We start from the raw sequence: 18,545 nt of genomic DNA on the forward strand, positions 1-18,545 counted from the left end.
CTGGATTTGCATTTGTTCTTTGTCAGTGCCTGGGGGTTTCCAGTCAGGCCTTGTATAAGACGTGGTAGGTGAGCCCCTGGACTTTGTCTTAATGTATGGGCAGCTTTGCTGACTACATCTGGGCCCAAAACTTTTTGAAAAATACCAAATTGGCTCCAGGTCATCCCCTCCCTGGTGCAGTGGGAGCTCACGTTCTCTCTCAATTTGTGCCCAGACCTGTTGAGGCCAGTGCCAGGGGGAGGAGGGTGGAGGATTTCTTGTGTTTGATACACTTGGGAACTTGCTGGGCCTTCATGGCTGGTGGGCATCTTTCTTCTAGTCTAGCAGTCTGTCTGTCCATGGCGTCACTTCAGCTGTTTATGGCCATGAGGCACAAACTGATACCCAGGTCCAGTCAGGCATCGTTCCCCCTCCATGCTCTTCTGTGGTGGACTTGGAGATATGCCATCCAGATCCCCCTTTCATAAAGCATTCGTTGCTCCAGTTTACTGGGTATGCTGTGGGCAGGTGCCCTTCAGCTGTCAGACCCTTCAGGTTTGCCACGGCTGCATAGAGCCACTATTTTAGATTTCCACAAGTAATGCACAAAGGGTCCAATTTCTCCATATCCTCACCTACACTTTTTTTTTTTTTAATAATAGTAATCCTAATAGATATGAAGTAGTATCTCGTGGTTTTGATTTGCATTTCCCTAATGACTAATGATACTGAGCATCTTTTCATGGGCTTATTTTAAAGCCTTTTGTGTGACTGAGTACTCTGAACTTTTGTTCTTTCTGAGATATTTATTAGCAAAAATTTGTATAGCTACACTCTTAGCATTTTTTGTAGAACAGTGGTCCCCAACTTTTTTGGCACCAGGGACTGGTTTCATGGAATACAATTTTTCCACAGACGGGGGTTGCGGGGGATGGTTTTGGGATGATTCAAACTTATTACATTTATTGTGTACTTTATTTCTATTATTATTACAGTGTAATATATAATGAAATAATTATGCAGCTTACCATAATGCAGAATCAGTGGGAACCCTGAGCTTGTTTTCCTGAAACTAGATGGTCCCATCCAGGGGTGATGGGAGACAGTGACAACCCAAAGTGTGTTGCTTATGCCCAGTCTACTCCATGATCTCATTGCTGTCACTGCAGAAAACCCTGCTTCACAAAGATAGGATGTTGGAAATGGAAACAGACTTTTTGGTGCTTTTGTGGCAATCTCAGGATATCCCACCTTGACTTTAATCCAGAACATATGGAGATTCGAAGTTGTCTCGGACATACTTTTAAGGCCACTGCCATTTGCGATCTCGAGCAGTTGATCCTCTTCTAGCATGGACAAAGTCGATTCACCTGCTTTATTCACATATGGGTCACAGATCCATTCCTTCCCAGTTTGGGGGCCTTTTGTGGTTGGGAAGTGATGCTCAGACTCTTTTGAAAGCTGAGATAGGTGATCGTGCACCAGCTGGAAGAAAGAAGGCCCTGGCTCAGTCTCTTTTAAAATCTCAGCTAATGTTTGAAATATGTCAAAAATCCCAGTATTAACTCATCACCTCCATATAGTGGCTTTGAACGCAGCCACTATATCTGCCGACTTGAACACAGTTGTCATTCTCTTCTGAAGTGACAGGTTGAGTTGGTTAAGCAAGTTAAATATGTCACACAAGTAAGCAAGTTTTGCGACCATTCTGTGTCACTGAAATGTGCTGCCAGTGGTGACTTTTTCTAAAATCTCTGAAGCGGCTCTCGTAACTCAAAAACTCTGGCTAGTGATCTTCCTTTAGAAAGCCGTCTCGCTTCTGTGTATGAGAGAAGACCTGTGTGCTCTGTGTCCATCTCACAGAGGTGCGTGAACAGACTTGAGTTGTGGGCATGTACTTTAATGTGGTTGATAATTTTAATTGTATCCTATAAAATGTTAAATTCAGGTGACATTTTTCAGCTAGCTGTAACTCAGAAACTCTGGCTAGTGATCTTCCTTTAGAAAGCCGTCTCGCTTCTGTATATGAGAGAAGACCTGTGTGCTCTGTGTCCATCTCACAGAGGTGCGTGAACAGACTTGAGTTGTGGGCATGTACTTTAATGTGGTTGATAATTTTAATTGTATCCTATAAAATGTTAAATTCAGGTGACATTTTTCAGCTAGCCATCGTTTCTCTATAGATGACACAGTGCATAGACTCACATAGACTTCATATAGACACATATAGACTTCAGAATTGACCTCTTCGACCCGAGTAGTGAAACCAGAAAGCCATCCAGTCACAGCAGCTGCTCCGTCCGTGCATATCCTGACAAAATGACCAATTCAGTTTTGTGACTCATTAATCCTCTCTAACAATTGTGCCTCAGTATCCTCTGCTGTTTCATCAGTTTGTCTAGTTATGGTGGTAGCAGAAAGAGGAACACGTGCCATCTTTTGAGCTGTAGCCTCTCCTAAAAGTTGATGAAAAATGTCTTTAGCACAGGCAGGATCAACTCTTCACCAGCAGTAAAGGATTCTTAGCTTTAGCAATGCAGTTAGCCACTAAGAATGATGCTCCCAGTGCAGACATATTTGATGAAGTGGTAGCCTTAAGTAATTGCTTCTGTTCTTCGTGTTTACTTTTTTTTTTCTTTTGAAAAACTCCAAAGGCTTGTCTTTTAATGCAGGGTGCTTGGTCTCCATGTGGCGAAGCAGTTTTGAAGGTTTCATGGCTTCGTTGGATAGCCAGTCACCACATATTATACAAAATTAACTTGGAGAATGTGAATCACCTGTTGCAATGAACCCATAATTTAAGTAAGATTCTTGGCATTTTCTTTTAAATGCAGCTTTCTTTTTGTCTTAGAAGTCTTAGAGTCTTCTGCTGTTTCATCATTTACCCCTTTTCAAAGAAGCTTTCTAGTGATGTTTGTTTTTCACTCATTTTGGCTAGAGTTAGCTTGTGGGCTTACCAAAGAGGCGTGGAGGGAAGTGGTCAATAAAATAATGTGTGGGCCATGCATGGACTAAAATAAGTGTTGGATTCTGACTTAAAGCCTGCCACCAGGTGCAGCTGAACAATTGAAGTACATCAACTCACTTGCCACTATAAAGCCTGCCACCAAATGCAGCTTAATTTTCACTTGTCATTCACTGACAGGGTTTTGATATGAAGTCTGCAAGCAGTTGATTTATTATGGTCTCTGTGCAGTCAGACCTCTCTGCTAATGTTAATCTGTACTTGCAGCCGCGCCCCAGCACTAGCATCACCGCCTCAGCTCCATCTCATCATGAGGCATGAGATTCTCATAAGGAGCGTGCAACCTACAAACCTGTGTGCACAGGTCACAGTAGGATTCGCGTTCCTATGAGAATCTCATGCCTGATGATCTGAGGTGGAGCTGAGGCGGTGATGCTAGCAGGGGGCTGGCTGCAAATACAGATGAAGCTTCGCTCGCCAACCCGCTGCTCACCTCTTGCTGTGTGGTCCAGTTCCTAACAGGCCACAGACCAGTACTGGTTTGTGGCCTCAGGGGTTGGAGACCACTGCTCTAGAGCATGTTTCCCTATCTGTGACTCTTTTGTTAGCATCCTTTGTCATTTGAGTAGCTTGAGTATTTCCCAAACCATCAAGTCCTGGTGCTTTTGGGTTAGTAGCTCTTCCCTCAGTTTATTTTGCTTTTTTTTTTCACATTTTGCTATAAGCAGCAAGAAGAAATCTGGCTTGGCCTTCAACACTTTTCTTGGATATCTGCTCAGGTGAATATTCAGGTTCATCACTTGTAACTTGTACTTTCTACATAGCAGGGCACAATTCTCCTAAGCCACTAGATTACAAGATCTCTTTTCCTCCAGTTTCTAATAGCATGTTTCTCATTTCCTTCTGAGTCCTCACCAGCAGCACCTTTAACATCCACATTTCTACTAATGGTCTGTAAATGAAAATGTAGTATTCTTAAGGTGATTTAGGTTTTCTTTGCTTCCTCCCTCTTCTACTTTTAAGGATACTTTCTATTACATCGGGCCCACCTGCATAGTCCAGGATAATCTTTCTGTCTTAAAGTCAGCTGATTAATAACCGGAATTTTGTCTGTAACCTCAGTTTCCCTCAATTTGCCATGTAACATAAGATATTCAGTTTTCAGGGAGTAGGATGTGGGCATCTTCGAGGGTATTCTGTCTGTCACACTCCCTTTCACATTGTAACTTCTGAGAAGCCCCCTCTTCTTGACACCAGTGGTCTTGTCCCTAACGCCCTCCTAGCACTCAGGCAACCTCTGGGGGGGCCTCAGGGCCCAGGCTTACTTGTTCATGAGACGTTGGACCGTATCTGGGGCACCCTTCCCTCCTCTCGTTCTGCAGCAACCCTCATTTCCAACATGGTAGAAACAGGAATTCACCCCAGATAGACCATATTTATACAGCCTGGTTGGATGGAGTTTGTTTTCCAGAAGCGTCAGTCTTACACATCTTCTGAAACAGAACTTTCTAGTGTGGGTGAGAAGAGCCCATCTACCTGGTAGATTTGGTTCCAGAGGGTGGCAGGCCCAATGAAACCTGATGACCAGGAGGATGAATAATGGCCCCATGGCCTTGGAGGTTGGGTTGGGAGTATCCTATTCCCAGCCCAGGAGCCAAATGACCCCCAGTACAGCTAAGCATAGCAAAAGGGCCGTACAATGGCATTTTCATGTCTTGGCCATTATGGCTGAATCCCACCATTGTTGCTGTGTAGGAAGGGGGCAGCGGGTGACGGGAGTTGCCCATGGGTTACAAGGAATGTAGATCCTGGGTGATATCATTTTATGGGGAAAGTCCAGACCATATTATTTAAGGATATTTCTTGTGTGTCAGTTTTAAATTGCTTTGCCCACCAATCACTATCCACATCATATTGTCTGCTGAGCCAAGTAGAGTTATTTCCACCTTCTGTGAAAACATCATTATATTGGCTATGAGTTGGCCCTTGTGTCCATGGAATTTAGACAAAGCTATTGCCTTAGGCAAATTTGGATCATCAGGATTCCAAATCAGTGTATTTGGGGCCAAGAAGGGGCCCTTGATAATGAGAGGTTCCTGCCCTATTATCTGTCCTTAGTGCATTCACATTGGAGGATGGCAGGGGTGACAAAGAGCAGAGTTATGGGCATGTGGAGGAGGAGGGGAAAATCAGCACTTGGTAGCACCTTTAATAGCAAGAACAGGTGTTGCCAGAGCATTTTGCTAAGGTGTAGAATGCCCCAAAGGTGAAGAATTTAGCATGAAAAGGATTGTGGGCAGGCATGACCTTGGCATTTTTATATATGATCAGGCATTATTTTTCAATTTTAGTAGAGGCTGTTTGAAAAGATTTATTCTGGCATTCAGTCCAGCTAATCGAGTAAATGAAAGTGTCCAGTTCTAAGGCTCATCTCTGTGTATCTCGTGAAATGCATTGTGAACCTTGATCTAGATCTAATTTATGACAGCAGTAAGAATTCGGAGGGCTTTGGTAAGGCCCTGGACAGTAGAGTCACTCAGCATCGGGTACATGCCTGTATCAAGCCAGTGTGTCGACCTTGGCGTGGGCATACTGAGTGTCGCCAGGAGATGGCGATAAAGGGCCAATAAAATTAACCTGTCAATAACCTTAAGGGCTGGCGCCCAGCGAGTGGATTCCCAGCTTGTAAATTCCGAATGGCGCGTTTTATGGTAGAGGTCACAATTGGAGACGATCATTTTGGCCATTAGTGTGCAAGTGGGAGGCCTTTGTTGTGCTCCCATTGGTATTTCATGCTCCTTGCCACCCTGAGCTGGCCTCCAGACTCATCTCTCACCATTCTTTTGTTCTATTTCTAATCCCGTGGGCCTTCCTTCCTCCTGCCAAACAAGCTCATTTCCTGCTCAGCCTTTGCACTGGCTGGTCCCTTGCTCTGAATACTGTTCTCCAGGTCTTCGTGCAGCTGGGTCATCATGCGCTCTAAGTTCAGTTTTTTGTTTTTCGTTTTGTTTTTTCCTCAGCGAGGTCTTTCCTGACCACCATTTCTAAGGTTGTTCTCCTTTCCCATTTCTTTCCATTGCATTACTCTGTTTTATTTTCTTTATAGCAGTTATTACTGTCTGATATTACACATTCATTTTGGCTATTTATGTTTGTTATTTGATTCCCCCAACCATAATGTCAGTTGCAGTCTGCTCCCCGAGTGTGGGGCGTGGTTCCTGACACACAGTTGGTGCTCAATAAATAATTATTAAATTATTGAATCAATGAACTGGCTCTACCTATTTTAAAGCTAGATTTCAGCAGTGACACTTGTATCACCATGGAAACGAAGCCCCCACATAAGGAAAATGATCTAATGATGGGGCAACATGGAGCATATGGCTAACATACTGCATGTAAGACTCTTGCCAGCCTGTGAGCTTGTGATGACAAGCCATGGGTGCTCGGCCATGCCCTCTCATTGTGCTGAGGCAATAAACAGAACACTTGTGACCCTGAGTTGTCCTTCATCTTCACAGAGGCACGTCTCTGTGTTAAATATTGCAGCATCTTTTTGTGCAACTTTTTTCTCGGTTGGATTGAACCTGCAAATTGTCTTCTGAAAATGCAGAAGCTAGTACCCCATCTTCTCCTCCCACCTACCTGAGCAGTATCCATTTACCTGTTTCCTGTGAAAGTTCATCATTATTAGCTATGAGTTGGCCCTAGCACCCATGGAATTGAGGCAAAGCTTCTGCCTTACGTAAATTAGGATTTGTGTAAGGGAAATAAAATAGAGGAGATAACGTAAAATGGAAGGTCAAAAGGTACAAGCTCTCACTGCTTAAGGTTGTGGTTTGGCTATTATTAGTCAACATCTTGGGACTGGGATGGATTTTTTTTCAGTAGAGGCATATTAAAATATAGATTAAAAATAAGTTTAAATAGCTATATAAAAGTTTAGATTTGCATAGTTATGGGGAGAGTCATTTTGAACAAGTCGATGAGAACACTGGTATAACATAACTAGACAATTTAAAAAAATGTTTGCTGTAGAAACAATTCTAAATTAAAAACAAATCTGAACAAATAGCACTCACAGTCCTGAATCCTTCTTGGGAACTGCGGGGTGTATTCCATCACAGTGCATCTCAGTTTGACTCTAGACTCATGTCTCTAAGGCTGGCTTTCGGCTTTGATTTCAGTTGTTTCATGAAAGAAAATAAAGGTGCTTTCAAAAAGTCAACTGGGCTTGTGGCCCAGGACGCTAAAACAGCCAGAAATTTCAGGATAGTTTTTGATTTCAGATCTCACCTCTAATAAGTTTCTGGGGACACAGTATGTTCTTGATAGGGGCAGCTTGCTCTTTGCTTATGATAGGCATGTGTTGCTTTTGCTATAGAACATCCACTCTACTCCTTCGATAACATTTCCAAATTTCCATTTTGGGAATCCATCCAGCCCCATTCTCAGTCTGTGAAGAGCTGATTCTATTTCTGGATTAGGGGGTGGGGTTTGTGACCAAGATTAAGACAATCAGAGCATTCTATCCTCGCAGCCACTGATTGGTTCAAAGATGGGCACATGACCTAAGTCAGGCCAATCAGGGCTAGTGGGGAGACTCAGGTCTTGGACTTCTATTTGTGTTACAGGGGAAGTGAGCTGTCTTTCCCACTGGATTTGGTATTGGAGTTGATGTGTTCTTGTAGTAGCTTGAAACATCGTGTATAGCCTGACAATGAATCCAATACAGCTGGAGGTAATGTATTATCATTGGAGGTGATATGAAGATGGGTTCTAATGATACCATATGAGCCCAGACCAGTTGTCCTTGAACATTGTCCCTGACCTTTCAGTTGTATAGCCAATAAATTACCTGAAGAGCTCTGACTGATCCATAAATCACTTGTTTTTGTAATTAAGCCTGCACTTTACTCTGAAATACATACATCAAGAAAATGAGATGACTTGATAATGTAGGTATTTCTAAGGTTTGCATTCTTAAGAAAGGAAGATGCATAACTTTAAAATGTTATTCTTACCAAAATGCATGAATGAATTCTGGACATGGACCTTCATGGCTGTTAAATTCTATGATTAAGTCAACCAACATGGCATGCCTACTCTATGACAGTAGTAGGTGCCCATTCCAGCAAGGTCAGGCAGCTCAGCCTTGAGAAATAAGTGCAATCCCTAAATGTTTCCATTGGGTCAGTTGGCATGCCTACCTCACTCAAGTGAATGTCAGTACTCCCATGAAGAAATCAGCAATTCTCACCACTCCAACAGCTCTGAGTTCAGCTTATTCTGATGTTTTGTCCCATTAGTGAAGATAATTACCTTGATAACCATGGGGGCTAGGGCTGGCTTCATGGATGTGTGATCTGTGCAGTCACACAGGTCCCCATACTCAAAATAACTCTCTGTTGGGTTTAATATTTTATCATAGCCACCTTGAAATTTTTAATAATTTTAGAACAAGGGACCCACATTTTTATTTTGTACTGGGCCCTGTGAATTATGTGTATTGTGCAGACTGGAATCCAACAAGTTCGAATCTCATATTCCTTAAGTCCCCCAATTTTTGGATTTGCAGAAGTGGCTCAATGCATTCTTCATCAGATTTATGTCACCAGCTTGCATTTCTACTGTCTGATTCTATGAGAATGAATTTCTGTGTCGTGTATCATAGCCTCAGGACACAAGAGATGATGATTAAGGGTACAAGCATGGAGAAATATCACATCTTTTACTTATTTCATCGTGTTTGACTGATAAATGATGCTGTGGGAGAAGAGCTTGAATAACTGCTGGAACATTCTCTCCTGGCTTGCATTGCTCTAGTGAACTCAGCTTTTTAATGTTCATGCCAAATTTAAAAATTATTTACTGACATGCCCAAAGAGTTATGGGTGCTAAAATTATGCCCAAAATTTTTGTTAAAAATATCAAGAGGGACACACTGTGTCTACAGGTAACAGGTAGGATGCTTCTCAGAGGGACTCTTTGTCTGAGTAAGAATGGCACCAAGTATGGGTCCTGGGAGAAAGGGTCTGTCTGTAAGGTACACGGGAGGAACTCCCCAGGCATCCTCCTCTTCAGAGTTGTTTTGGCAGCCACGACATCCTCAGATTAAACAAAGTTTTGTAGGGAACAGTGACCAAAGGCAGCTGCCCAGGAGGCAGAGGGAAAGCACTTGGAAGTGCCTTAATAGACTTCAAATTCCCTTTGACTTGAAAGGAAAACGTATTCTTGAGTGAGAAAAAACCTAAGTGATTAGTCATTCAAAGCCTTCATTTAATACCAGACTCTTTTCCCCCAATGTTTTCTTTTGAAAATCATCAAACACACAACAAAGTTGAAAGAATTTTACAGTGAACACCTTTCCACCAATCACCTAGATTCTACTCTTAACAATTTATTATGCTTGCTTTCATGAATCTCTCCATTGATCCATCATCCATTCATTCATCTTATTTTCATGATATATTTCTATAAAAAGAAATATTATAAAATTAAGAATTTTATTTTTTAAACTGTGATAAAAATAACATAAAATATACTATTTTAACTACTTCTAGGTGGATAATTTAGTTTTAAGTATATACACATTGTTGTGCAACTAACATCCAGAACTTTTTCAACTTGTAAAACTGAAGCTTTATACACATTAGGTTACAACATTCCACTTTCCCCTCCCTCCAGCCCCTGACAACCACTATTCTACTGTTTCTACGAATGTGACTAGATATCTCAGTTAAGCGGAATCACACAGTAGTTGTCTTTTCTATAACTGACTTTTTTCACTTAGCATAATGTCCTTAAGGTTCATCTACATTGTAGCATGTGTCGGAATTTCCTTTCTTTTAAAAGATGAATGACATTCCATTATGTCTGTATCACATCTTGGTTAACCATTTATTCATTGCTGGACATGTGGGTTGCTTGTGAATAGGGCTGCTATGAAAATCGGTGTGTAAATATCTCTTCAAGATCCTGCTTTCATCCCACCCCATCACTTTATTGAAGAATAATTGGTAAGTACAATTGTATATGTTTAAAGTATATTAAAGTACTATTTCTATTTCCTTCATATATCCACCACCTTATCTGGAAGGACCATGGCAAAGACCATGGCAAAGACTCTTTTCTTAGTAACAGAACCTCAAATTTTAGCTAGACACATTGGCTTTAGGAATTAAGACAACGTTTTTTAGCTTCCCTTGAAGCTGGAGTGGTCATGTTACTATGTTCTGGCCAGTAGTATGTAAGCAGAATTGTTGTGTGGGAATTTGGGGAAGGTCTCTTAAAGGGAGTGGGAGTGAGGGCCCTTTTGTCCTCTCTCATTCCTTCTGTTCTCTGGAAAAAAAGCATGAAAGCTGGAGAGCCAGCTCCTATTTTGTGCCATGAGGTAACCCTGAGTTTGGAGGTTATTTGTTAGGGATAGTGCAGCAGCAAAGTAGCAACCTGTGCTGTTAATGACATGGTGGGTTTGTCAAATTATTCTCTCAACTACTTTCTACATAAGAGATAAATAAATTTTTGATTTTTGATTTCTTTATTATATGAAGCTGGATTTAATCCTAACAAAGGAGCTTTCCCACATTTTATCTATATTTATCTTTTTTCTAGCCTCATTTTTTTCCAAACACAAATCTGTAACAGATTCCATGTTTTAAAAATCTAAGGTTTAAAACATCATTTTTATTTTTTATAATGTCCAAGATTTTGGTATGTGAACCTTATGATAGTAATTATTGTTGCTTCTGGGTACATGGTAGGTTTTCACTTATTTTTTCCCTTGTGGTTGAGTAGAACCATGTGACTAATTCTGACAATGCATTGTGAGAAGAAGCACGTGCTGTCACTTGAGCACTGGAGCATTTAATTGCCAGTGTGAGTCCCTGCAGAGTTGCTTTTACTTCTGGAATGGTAGCTGGCAATATTAACAGCCAGCCTGGGTCCTGAGGACAACGAGGAGTAGAACATCCTATCGACATGTAATAGACAGGTAGCGTGAGTGAGAAAGAAACCTTTTTTCTTTAAGACCATTGAAATTTCAAGGTTGTTGTTCCTGCTACATACCCTAGCCTAGCTGTCCTCAAAGTGTGGTCAGAGGACTCCTGGGGGCCCTCTAAAACCCTTAAGGTGGTCCTCAGAGGGACCAAACTTTTCCTAATGACGCAAGTACGTTATTTGCCTTGTTTGCTGTGTTGACATTTGCCCTCATGGTGCAAAAGTAATAGTGAATAAAACCGCTAGCACTGTAGCAGGAATCAAGATAGTGGTACCAAGTCGTAGTCTTCTTCACCTTCCTCTCACAGTAAAAACAAACCAGCAAGCAGAATGCCCACATAAAACCCCAAAACTAGTTTTACTTAAGAATATCCTTGCTTAGAATTATATTTTTTATCAAATTTCACCCTTTGAGTACATATCTTTTTGATATTCTGCACGATGAAATGGGAAATACATCAAAAGCAATTTTGAAGTGTAATGGTCCTCTCAAGGAAAAAGAACTTGTGTCACTGAGTTGTGAGCTGGACCAGCCACTCCTTTCATGAAACAACATTTTTACTTGAATGAATGACTTATTGACAAACTATGGCTATCCAGACTTTGGCATTTGCTAAACATTTTTTTACAAGTGCTCCAAGTGAGTCATTCAGTTAAAGGTAAACAACTGATAGTATTTATGGCAACAATAAAATTCAAAGTGAATCTACCACTATGAGTTTGAAGCTTCTCAGATATTAAAGCCTTTTCTGATAAGTGGTTATATTAATGAATATGGTATTTTTGTCTTGTATAATGAAACATGTCAAAATGTGGAAGGTCTGTACAACCGTGAACCAGTTTTTCTAAGGGATTAGTGCAGGAAGTGACCAAATCATGCATGGGTAACAGATCCATTTAAAGAATAAAATAGACCAATGCATTTTGATGTAACAGAACACGAGAAATTTCTTTGACGTGGTTTCAGATTCCATGTTGCAACTAACCTTTAGGAAACTACCATTTGTTGAATTTTGGTGTAATATAAAAGAAGACTACCCATAACTATCTAAAAAAGCTATTAAAATATTCCTTCCTTTTTTTACTATACATATTTCAACCAAAACAACACATGACAGCAGAATGAATACAGAAAAAATACGAAAATTCTGCTGTCTTCCATTAAATCTATGAAAGAGATTTGCAGAAATTAAAAAGAACACATTTTTCTTATTTGATTTTTTCAAAATATACTTATTTTTCATAACAAATATATTTATGTTAGCATGTAATGAGTTTATTATTGCTATTTTTAAATCAATAAAGAAATACTAACAATTATTTTAAGCATCTTTTATTTATTTTTAGTTAGAAAATTTTCAACTAGAGATGACAGTTAATATTATTTTATATTAGTTTCAGGTGTACGGCATAGTGGTTAGACATTTATATAATTTACAAAGTGATCCCCTTGGTTAATCTAGTACCTACCTGGCACTATACATGGTTATTACAATATTATTGACTACATTCCCTATGCTGTACTTCACATCCTCATGACTATTTTGTAACTACCAATTTGTACTTCTTAATCCCTTCACCTTTTTCACCTAGACCCTCAACCCCTCCCTCCAGTCTGGAAAAAACCAGTTTGTTCTCTGTGTCTATGTATATATGAGTCTGTTTTCGTTTTGTTCATTTATTTTGTTCCTTAGATTCCACATAAAGTGAGAACATATGGTATTTGTCTTTCTCTGACGTATTTCATGTCAGACCCTCTAGATCCATCCATATTGTTGTAAATGGTAAGATTTCATTTTTTTTATAACTGAGTAAACATTCCATTGTATGTTATTAAAAATTTCTTAATTTTAACTTCAAATGTAGTAATTATTGATAAATATAGTCCACATAAACAAAAGCTCTTTTAGGTCCTCAATAATTTTTAAGAGTAAGAAGGGGTCCAGAGACCAAAAAGATTTGAGATCTGCTGTTCTAGCTTATCCTGACTGATAGAATTGTAATATTCAGCTACCTTTTTTAAATATTATTTTATTTGGTCATTTATATACTCGTTGAACAAATATTTATTGAGCACTACTACATGCCAGTTATTCTAGGCCCTGGGGTTTCAGCAATGAATTAAAGACACAAGACTATTTATCTTTATGGAGTTTACATTCTAGTGTGTAGCAGAGAACAAAAAATAATCAAAATAAATATATAACATATCTAACATGTTAGATGGCATTACACCTATGGAGAATAATATAACAGGAAAAGGGAATAGGGAATTCCTGGGCTAAAGGTGTTTAATTTTAAATAGGGCAGTCAGAAAAGACCTCACCAAGGTGACATTTGGTCAAAGACCTACACAAAGCAAGGAAGATTCATTTCAGTAACAAGGAACTGTTACTGTGCAAAGCTCCTAAGAGCATGTCTGGGATATTTTCAAGGACTATCCAGGAGACCAATGGCAGCTGGATCGGTGTATTGTGCTCAGCATTACAGGATAATTACCAGTATTACTAATATACTTTATGCAATTTTCCCTGGTCTTCCTAATAATCTGCTGGTCCGAGGGATGTATCCTAACTTTTTCTCTGGTGTAATTAGGTGGATGTAAGCTATTTTGCTGAAGAATTTTGCTTGGCATCATCTTTAGAATGTGACCTATAATGTTTATCTCTGGCTATTTAATTATTACTCATATTATCTTAGATGGCAGGTACTGTCCTTATGAGGATTTATCCCTTAGTTTTTTTGAGGCAAATGAGAGTAGATCCAACATTTAGAAACATTGAAAGCAGTTTCTATACATATATTACAATTGGAACTCATTCATTCATTCATCTAACAAATACTTACTATTTGCAGGATCCTGTTCAAGGCTCTTTAGATATATCTGTAAACAGAACTAAGATTCCTGCCCTTGGGAAGCTGATTATTAAGTAAGGGGAGGTAGAGAATAAACAAACATCACAAGTAAGTAAATTACATGCTATATTAGAAAGTACTATGATGGAGAAACATATGGCCTTGATTGTGGTGATAGTTTCTTGTGTGTATACTTAACTCCAAATGCATCAGGTTGTACACATTAAATATCTACAGCTTTTTGTCTGTCAATTATACCTCAATAAAATGATTTTTAAAAAGGTAATAAATGCCATGGTAAAAAAGCAGAGTAAAGGATTCTAAGTTACGTCTTTGTAATTTTTACATATAAGTACATAATTAAATAAAAATACCTTATTCTTGTAGTGATCAAAAATTTTTTGATTTTTGTGGCAAATACTTTTTTACTTTTAAATTTATAGGCTCACAGAATCTACCTACGTAGTAACCTAGGAAGATGCATGTGGCCGCTGATGATCATCGAGGTAACTCTTTTCTTTTACATCTAGATTATCTTAGTGCCTGTTATTTTAAGACTCTTTTCTTTGACAGAGGAGAGGTTAGTATTGTAAAATATTTTTGTCTCTATTTCTTGTCTTTTTTTTTTTTTGTTATTAGTCGTGGCAATGTTAACCCATTTAACAAACTCCCCAGTTCAGCAGTTTAACCTAATTTACTTCTCAGTACATCCCAATCCGTAGTGTTAGATGTGGTTTGTTCCTTTGGGTAGTCAGTCAGGGACCCAAGCTGATGGAGGCCCTGTTATCTTCAACATGTGGCTACCAAGGTCACCTGGGGTATCACAATTCTCCTGAAGGATATTTGATGAAAGAGAGTGAGATACTCACAAAAGGATTTTGCAGGTCACCAAGAAGTGACATAATCACTTCTACTTACATTCTGTTGGCCGGAACTCAGTCACATGGCCCTCTTAACTGCAAAATAGTCCATGAGATGTAGTCTAGATTTACCGAGGAGGGAAAGAAATTCGTTTTGATGAATAGGTAGTTTGGTTCTGTCAGTTTTCCCATGGAAAAAGATAACTGTCATTTCTTTAGTAGGAAAAAGGGGCAGTGTGTTCTTTGTGTTCTAGGAGGTATAATCTCACATTCGGCTGCCTTATGACCAAGGCCGTATCTGTAGAAACTGAGATATGGAGATGGTATTTCATGTGCTCAGAAGCTTCAGGTGGCTGTAGTTGTCCCATGTAAAAGGCTTGTCATTTTTTCCTTGAAAAAATGAGTACTCAGACTATTGGTTACAGTTAAAAATATATTATCCAAATATTAAAGCTTTACTATTACTTTTTTCTTTTTCTGATTTTTCTCATTCTTCCTCTAACTCAAAACTTCTATGACAATCTTAAATCTTAGTTATTATCATATCACCATCTTAATATTATCTGTATTTTCATATCAAAGAATATGTTTAAGGTGTAACATTATTGAAACCTTGAAAACAATCTTAACTAAAAACAATTAAATCTAATTTAAGCATATTATTAAGATAATACTTACAATGCACTATTTCATTTTGGACTTTAGAAAAGTTAGGATGTTTACATTTACACTATAAGTATTAATAAAGCTTACACAAAGACTATGAGGTGACAGTATGTCCTTTTTTAACTTTTTATAATTTGATAGCTTTAGATTCCAATTTTAAAAAGTCTTTAGATATACATGGGTACTTATCATTGTATTAAAGTCTCAAAAGGCATTTTAAAATAGAAAATATAACATCAGTGCAAATAATATTAATGTTAAGGATTACTAGAGAGATTTTATTCTGTTAAATCTACTCAGAAAATATATATATATGGGGTTGTTTTTTGTTTTTTTGTTTTTTTGTTTTTTTTTTTTTTTAGGGGAGGCAACCCTTGGTTGACCTCACAGATTGCAAGGACTTGTCAGCTTAAAATCATTTATTTATTATTATTATTTTTTATGCCTACAGCACCTGGTCTTCCTAGGTAGTCTCCCATCCAAGTACTAACCAGGCCCAACCCTGCTTAGTTTCCAAGATCAGACAGGATCAGGCATGTTCAGGGTAGCATGGCTGTAGACTGCAAATATTTTGAATCTATGAAAATCTAATAGATAAAAAATGAGATCTCATTGTAATTTTAATTTGCATTTATTTGATTACAATAAGACAGATTTTTTTAGGGGGGGGGGCCCATGTTTTTGGCCATTCTAGAGGATGAGTTGCCAGTTCACGTCACTTATTCATTTTCTCCTAGAGGTTTCATGTTTTCCTTGTTACTTTATGTTAACTTGCTGTATATTTTAGGGTATCAACACTTCATTATATATGTTTCAGCTTTTGTCTTAACTATTTAGGATACTTTAATTTTTCAGTTTCACTTTGAAATTTATTTTATTTTAATAGTTTTCTGAGGTACAGTTGACATACATAAACTGCATGAATTTAAAGTGTACAATTTGGTAAGTTTTCGACTTATGTATACTCTTGTTAAGCCATTACCACAATCAGATAATGAACACATCCATCACCCCTCAAAGTGTCCTCATGCCCCTTTGTAATTTCTCCCACCAGTCCTCTCTGCCCACCCCTCATATCCCCAGGCAACCACTGATCTGCCTTCTGTCATTAGAGCTTACTTGGATTTTCTGGAATTTTATATAAATGAAATCATAGAGAATATATTTTTGGGGGGTAATTAGTTATTAAAGAAATACAAATAAAAAACACAATGAGTTATACTACAGCCTGTTAGAATGGTTAAAATGAAAAGAACTGATGATACCAAATGGTGAAGATGAGGAGCAACTAGAATTTTTATATACTGCTCGTGGGAATGTATAATGACACAACCATCTTGGAAAACAGTTTGGTATTTTCTTTAAAAAGTTAAGTATTTACTTATTATGTGATTCAGCCATTCCACTCCTAGGTATTTACCTAAGAGAAATGAAAACAGTTCCATACAAAGACTTGTGCATGAATGTTCACAGATACTTTATTTGTAACATCTCCCAACTGGGGACAACCCAAATGTCCATCAACAAATCAGCGGATAAATAAATTGTGGTATATTCATACAACAAAACAGTACTCGTAAATTAGAACTATTGATTTATGCAATAATATAGATACATTTAAAAATGATATCTTTTGACATTTTATGCTATATAATCAGTTTATTTTTACATGAGTTTTACCTTTATTGCCATACTTAGAACTTCCTTGCTCCCAAATTAAATATTAAACTATATAATCTTCTCATACTTTATTTTTCACTCTGTCATTTTTAAAACATCTGTAATTAATTCAGTCTAAGATACGAGGTAGCGAATTGACATTTAAATTTTTTCGTATGGGTAGCTAGTTTCCAAGATTGCTTTGAATTGTTTAGGCCCAACTGTTCTGGTTTATTCTCAGGTCAAATTTGATACCTGTTACATAAATGTTATAAACAATTAATGGACATCAAACTGTATGAGGAAATTTATGTATGATCCTGCTTTCTAACCAAATAAGAAAGTCATAATTTTCATAAGAGTTTCATAGTATCATTTGAAGAGTCAATTTTGCCATAATAGCAACCATAGTATAAATGCTATTTTGAATAATGTAATTAGTATGTACTATTATTCTGTAAGCATTTTCATTTGTCCATAATTATACATGTTGTTAATATACAATATTTCATCATTTAGAGTGTTCTCATTTTCTTGCCATTTAAATAATATTGTATTGAAACTCTTTGTGCCCATAACATTTTGCTTCTTTGGAATAGCTTATGATGGATAGATTCCCAGAGGTACTGTTAACTGGATTAAACAATTAGAAGTTCTGTTTCTTTGTACTTATTTCCACTTGACTTTCCAACAGGGTTATGCCAATTTTATGTTGTTGGTGGGCACATTTGAGTCACCATTGTCTTTGCAGCTTTACTTTCAGAGAGTATTGCCAATGTTGGATCTATGCATTTTCACCATTTTATTACACAAATGAGTAAATGAATACCTCATCAGTCAATCTATCTGGCTAGCCAAACATACACTTTCAGCTCCTTTCTATCTCTCCTAACAATCTGTGGCAGCCACGGGGTGCTCCACTCATATTTCCCTTCAAGAGAACCTACTGCCAGAGGAGAAAAAAATGGCATAGATGATAGAGGCTCTGTTCACTCCTCTGGTGACCAAATCAAAGTTGTGATAGAAACAAGGAGCAAGGAAAAATGTCCTGAGATCTTGATGAACAAGCCATACAACTAGGGAGAAATCCAAGAAATCACCCTGCGACAGCAGGAGGTAGGACAGGGGAGGACGCAGGGCTGCCGGGTCTCAAGCAGCTGAGCGGGATGGAGGCTGCGGCAGCGGCAGCAGCAGATGCCTCTTAAAGGGGCCACATCCAAAAGCGGACTTCCGCAGTGACGGACTTGCTTGCTCTGAGCACCAGTGCCCATTCGGCTATGTGCAGGGGGCACCAGGGACTTACAGGGAGACATTGTCAGAGTGAGGGCCAAGGCGAGACTTGCTGGATACAGAAGTGTCGGTGGTATCCATTGTTCCCTGTTGAGCCCTGCCCCCTACCAATGAACCAGACACAGCGCCGCTATAGCCCTGATGTCATCAAACTGGATAACAGAGGTTGCTCTGCTCAGGCGATTCCCTGAGACTCTGCCTCCCCGAACTTGTGGCCCCACCCAAGCCACATCCAGGTATATCCTCAGCGAGTCAGGTGCTCCTTGCTGACC

General features: G+C 38.7%; 1 long non-coding RNA gene and 1 pseudogene across 1 annotated transcript in view; one reads left to right on the forward strand and one right to left on the reverse strand.

Moving 5' to 3' along the window:
- Window positions 1-9,803: 9,803 nt before the first annotated feature.
- LOC112470931 overlaps window positions 9,804-18,545 on the forward strand; it is a 14,366-nt gene continuing 5,624 nt past the window's right edge. The window contains exons 1-2 of the long non-coding RNA XR_003043084.1: window positions 9,804-9,963; window positions 14,242-14,304. This is a non-coding gene — a long non-coding RNA (uncharacterized LOC112470931). The remainder of the gene's footprint in view (window positions 9,964-14,241; window positions 14,305-18,545) is intronic.
- On the reverse strand, window positions 15,767-15,885 carry LOC112471048 (annotated as a pseudogene).

Source organism: Pteropus alecto, unplaced genomic scaffold (assembly GCF_000325575.1).
Source record: "Pteropus alecto unplaced genomic scaffold, ASM32557v1 scaffold45, whole genome shotgun sequence".
Lineage (NCBI taxonomy): Eukaryota > Metazoa > Chordata > Mammalia > Chiroptera > Pteropodidae > Pteropus > Pteropus alecto.